The following is a 6,000-nucleotide window of genomic DNA, read 5'->3' as shown; positions in this document are numbered from 1 at the left end:
ACTCTGGGATGTTCAAGGTGAGGATTTAACCAACTGTGCTATCGCACTGGACCCTTCCCCACTGACTTTAGCAAGCATGGTTTCTTCCCTTAACCCAGTGCTATTTTGCATTACTCAGAAGGAACCTGGGAAAGCCCATAAACTTGCCTCCATGTCTTTTCCAGTCAACTTTCTTGCTTGGAAGAGTCCCGTTTGCACTCCTTCTGTAACGGTGTGGTCCTCAACCATACTCCTTAGCTTCAGGTGCTCAGGCCTCTGCTGCACTTCGATACAGTCTCCTGGTCATGGCTCAAGAAGACTCACTCCATCCGTGTGTTGAAAGCCAATGCAGGAATGAATACAGTGCTGTGAGTGGCCACCTTGCTGATGGGCAAGCAGGATCTTGGAGCAGCAACAAAACTAACCCATGTAGCAATGTGTGGACCGCTCTTGGCTCCTCAGCCTTCTAACCCGGCTCTCTGCTTCTCACCATCAGGAACATCACCTCTGCAGCTATGAGGCTCCACACCTTCCTCACTATCCTCTTTGCCATCTTCCAGGGACTGCCCGGTAAATACCATTCATTATGCCATTTCTTTTATTTATTTTTTTCTTTCCTTAAGTCAAGAAGTGTTAGAAAGTAAAACCTGAAGGAATGTTCTCAATTGTCACCGAGTGCCAGAATAACTTATTGGAGTTAGAAAAAAAGTTTCTTCAGTTGTTCAGTCTTCACATTAAAAGTTCTGTTTAAGTGGAAAACCACTCCATCTCCCTTCACCTCTCTCTCCAAGTACACTACATGTTTGAACAGTGAAGTCATCTGGCCAGTATAAACTTGGAGGCAACACTTTGTATAGGCCCTGACCAGAGATCTCTATCTTTCTCAGCACAGTGGTGACATTGAGTTGATCTAGGCAAGGCTTTTGTCTCATGAGAACGTGAGAGCTGGAAGGGTCACGTGTGAGAAAGGCGTGAGGTGGGTGGTGAGATGCTCCAGCAAGCAGCTGACGACTAGCTCTGCAGCCTATGGGCGTGAGGTGAGTGATGAGCTGCTCCAGCAAGCAGCTGAGGACTAGCTCTGCAGCCATGGCAGAATGACAGGGTGAAGGTCTTTGAGTCAAACCCATTCTCTGTAGCTGTTGAGCTGAGAAAGCCACGGGTTCCATTTGTGCAGGGATCTTGACCGTCTTCCCATGGAGCTTCTACTTGGAACCAAACATTTGTTTTCCAGGCTATGCTCGGACACTCCATTTTGAGAGACCCTGCTACCTTCGGGGTGGAATCTGCCTGAAGCAAGGAACCCCAAGTTGTGAGCCCTTCAAAGGACCCTGTCGAGCATTCACTGTTTGCTGCAAAATAAGGAGAAGCTGATGGAAGGAGCAAGGAACCGGCGAGCGCTCTGAAGGATGGCTCTGCTTGTCCACACGGAAACAAGTGACATTCAGGACTCCTTGGGCCTATTTACCAATGGCACTGAGTCAAGGGAGATTTAAACCTCATGAAAAGGGAGGGATAAACTGATAAGAATTAAGTTTCAAGTATTCAAAGCACTTTTATTCATTCGACATGTTTAATCATTGAAACAATTTTGGTTTATAAACCTGGTTTCTCATGAGTACAAAAATGTTTCAGCTAAATTTAATTTTCCCAAGATAATACAGTTTACACATGGAGGAGTATAACCTGAGGCCTTCATTTTCAATGTGCAGTCGCTGCTGCTGCTCATAACACATTTCTCTAATGTGGAGTGAGAGGATGTAAGGACAGAGGGTGATTTGTGAACAGTCACTTTCTCAGCGCTGAGTAGGAGGAACATCTGAGGCGACACAGTGCCAAGGGGATATGGAACACACAGGAAAAAGTTCATGTACGGTGAGGTTACCCGGCTAGATCAACCACATATGGAGATGGGGGGCATGAGCCTGGAGAAAGGTAACAATTTCAGCTGAAGCTCAAGGCTTCCACTTCTGGCATAGGTGGTGATCTTACGCCTTTGCTGGTCATTTGCTTTGGTTCAATTACAGCCATCAGCTTTTGCGTCCTGAATAGCTCATCTCTCCTTCACAAGTTTGAGTGTCCTGCCTCTTCAAGGAAGTAATTGTGAAAATTATCCTTGTTTTTCATAATTTATGATACAACTTTGGGTGGTGGAGACGGGGTGCTGATATGGGAAAAGATACAAGGCGTGAAGGAATTTGGAGGTCAAAGAGGAAAGACAAGATGCATTCCTATTCTGCCAAAATCTCAGTGATCACAGGGGAAAAGAAGGGATTTGGCTGGTGTTGGAATGATCGACAAGCTGGACAAACTGCTTCTTGGGTATTAGCCAGTTAATAACTAGATGATATTTAGCTCGTAAATGATGGTCTATTATCAGCTGTAATTCTATATTTGTAAAGATATTCAGATAAAAGTACTAGCATTAGCGTCTCTTAACTTGTTTCATTGATGTTGATTTCCTACATAATTTACCGATAGGAATTTTCCAAGATTTTGAGTAGTTTTGGCAATTGTAGCATAGGTTTACAACATGTATACATACATACATATGTATATGTCTATATGTCTGTCTATAGATAGATAGTTACCTTATAAAGCAATGTCACTAATATATAACAAGTTAGTTGATCCTTGAATATAATAAGTTTATTTGCTTCAACAGGTTGTAATAATTTTTTTTTAGTTGATGAAATACTTGTTAAGTTAGAAATCTGTTTCCTCAGCCAGGTGTCTTGCAACTGTTTCCCATAATGCTAGTAGAAAAATTCACTTTGAAATAGACCTCTTTTGATCTTAGAAAAATCATGTAGTAGACTTTTTATTTTTTAAAATATGTATTTTGTTGTTGTTGTTTTTGATGCAGTTTAGCTGGCAGTGGGCTCTCCCCTCCCCCTCCCCCACATTCCCTCCCCTCCACTCTGTTCTCCCCTCTAGGGAGGACTCTCACCTGCGAAAAAGAGGCAAGTAGGATCTGAATCTAGGATCTAAGACAACTTCATCAGGCTTGAGGGGAACAGTATGCCCACAGCTTCCTGACAGACAACACAAGGTGGGTTAATTGTCACAGAAACCACTGGCTTTCCAAAGGACAGAGGAGAGAAGGATTTGCCAACATAAACGATGGCAATTCTACCAGGGAAATGGCTAAGAAAACACAACAAGTTCTGGAAATTTTATTTCCAGAAAAAAGGGGGAAAGGGATAGGTGGTTTGTACTGATGACTTCCCCTCAGAGACTGAATTTATAGGGTACCATGTGGATGTGAATTATAGCAATCCTGATCATGGGGCATTTCAGTAGACTTTCCAGGCACCTAGAGCATCATGGTCACTGATTCCATAAAACTTGACAAGTACCTCATTTTTCAAACCCCTCTAAGACTGAAGGAATGTGGCAGAGGAGAGGATGATGACAGTAACTTTCTTAGAATTCTGTTCTTTTGTTGGAGATTCAAAGCAGAGGCTGAATAACCCTCTCCACCGGGAAAAATACATAGGAGATAGAGAAAGGCTTAAGAGAGAGACAGTAGGACGCTCTTGCTGACTTTGTTGGACCAAACACCATAACCAGCACCAGCACCCTCCCTGGGTGCATCATATAAGGTGGAGCTTGGTGAGGGGGGAGAAGAATAACATCAAGAAGCAGAAATCCAGAAAAGCCTGGGGAGGGCCAGCCTTGCTCTGCTGTAAGGATCCATTTGGTGGAAGGTAAGTCGGGAGCCTCGTGGGATCTGAGGGCAGTGCTCCCGGGGACCGCCCAGCTGACGGCGCCTGCACAAGGTCCCTCTGACTGTTAGTACGTCACACGGGAGACCGACGGCGCCTGTACAAGGTCCCTCTGACTGTTAGTACGTCACACGGGAGACCGACGGCGCCTGTACAAGGTCCCTCTGACTGTTAGTAAGTCACACGGGAGACCGACGGCGCCTGTACAAGGTCCCTCTGACTGTTAGTAAGTCACACGGGAGACCGACGGCGCCTGCACAAGGTCCCTCTGACTGTTGGTACCATCACACGGGAGACCGACGGCGCCTGTACAAGGTCCCTCTGACTGTTAGTACCGTCACACGGGAGACCGACGGCGCCTGTACAAGGTCCCGCTGACTGTTAGTACGTCACACGGGAGACCGACGGCGCCTGTACAAGGTCCCGCTGACTGTTAGTACGTCACACGAGAGAGCGAGCTTGCAGCTCAGGGCTTCACACTCCACCCAGTCCAGGCAGTGTGAGTTATCCTCCTGATTCTCCATTTCTGCCCCAGGATTTCCTCACTGGTTCTTCTGAGACGTCTTCAGGCTCTTCTTTGTTCAATAAAGAATACTTTTAAAAAATATTTCATTCAGTGTATGCTTGAGGGAAATACGACAGCAATTGCTTCTGATACCACTTTGCAATTCCAATGTAAACTATATTATGTGTGTATGTATACATGTATTATTTCTTTATAGGCTTTCAACCATTTCAATTTAATTATATATTCTTGTGCCAGATCCACACCTTTGATATGTTCCTGTCGTAAAATATGTTTTGGGATCGGGTGTTGCAGTATAGTAGGTCAGGCCTCCATTAGGGATTCCTAAATCCATGTCAGTGTGCCTGAATGTGACAACAGCTCCAGTACTAACTTGTTTTCTGCTGATACAGTCCTGGGAGGCATCAGAGATGCCTCAAGTACTTGAGTCCTTGCCACCCAAGTGGAAAATCCAAACCCAATATCTAGAAACCAGCTTTAGCCTGCAGCCTGGGCTGTTGCAGGCATTTTTTCCTGCATTTATATGTTGTCCACAAAATCTTGCCAATTCTTATGGCAAGATAACTTTCTGAGTAGGAAAGAAGAAGATTACAGGAAAGGAGAAGAAATAAGATTATACAGTATATGAATGTATATAGAGAGAGATCATGAAATCATTTACTATCTAGTTTTCACTCAATATTCCGAAAAGCTAAAAATTCCAAGTGACTCAAACTCCTGGGAATGATAAGGATGGAAGGAAACAGCTGCACAGGAAGAGCACACAGAAGTACATAATTTATTTGTGATTAGTGCCTCTTGAGTAAATCTGTGCCATCCCGTGCAGCTGCAGTAGGCACAGGGCGGGAGCTGAGCTCGCGAAGAGGGAGAGGAACAGTGGGTCAGAAAGTGGTCCTTCTCCAGCTTCCCCAATCGGCCAGGAGGATGGCGGCTCCTCCCGTCCACTTCCTCGGGGAGTTATCAGAGCAGCCATTATTTCAAAACAACAACAACAACAAACAAGGCATAAAAACCGGCACAGGATTGATACGCAATTAAACAAACCACCTGGAGGCCTCCAGGCTGTGTCCCCAGCCTCACAGAGGTAGCACCTTTCTCCTGATGGTGGGTGTGTCCATCCCTCCCAGCCCAGTGCTGTGGACTCTCAGTAATTCATTCCAAACCCGGCAGGATTCATGTTTATAAGACATTGGGTCATTTACTTGGAGTCATCTTCAGAAGCGGAACCGGGGAGGACAAGACCTGGCTGTCCTCCCAGCTAGTTGCTAACTGCTCTGCGCCTGCTCAAGAGAGAGCGTCTTCTCTCGAAGCTGCTGGCACAACTCCGCCTGTGGGTTCCGTGGGTTCTCCTGCTTGGCTGGTGCTGAAAGCAGAGCGCAGTCACACTTCAGGTGAGGCTGTGAACACCTGGCCGCACTGTTTGTGTTCTGCCCACCTATTGCTGCTCTCACCATCTCGCTTTGGGAATTGGCTGCAGTGCCTCGGTCCTTCCCATCAGCAGGCATGGAATGTCCGATCACCGACGACCATGTCATGCGCTCACCTGTGTTCTTGACTGAAATTAGTCTGCTTTGCTTTTGTACCTCTGCAAGGGGATGGCTACTTAATGATTTCCTGTTTTAAATCTTTCAGAGTTAGAAGTTAGTTTAAGGAACAGGAGACGCTGAAAACCATCCGTGTATCAATCCCTTTGAAGAGAGGGCAGGGATGGGCGGTACTGGGGGGAGCAGAGAGGGAGGGAAGTACAGCTGGCTTCTTGGCACTGCACCT

This window comes from Ochotona princeps, chromosome 7, assembly GCF_030435755.1.
Source record: "Ochotona princeps isolate mOchPri1 chromosome 7, mOchPri1.hap1, whole genome shotgun sequence".
NCBI classification, from domain to species: domain Eukaryota; kingdom Metazoa; phylum Chordata; class Mammalia; order Lagomorpha; family Ochotonidae; genus Ochotona; species Ochotona princeps.
Note: the sequence above shows the minus strand (reverse complement) of the source record.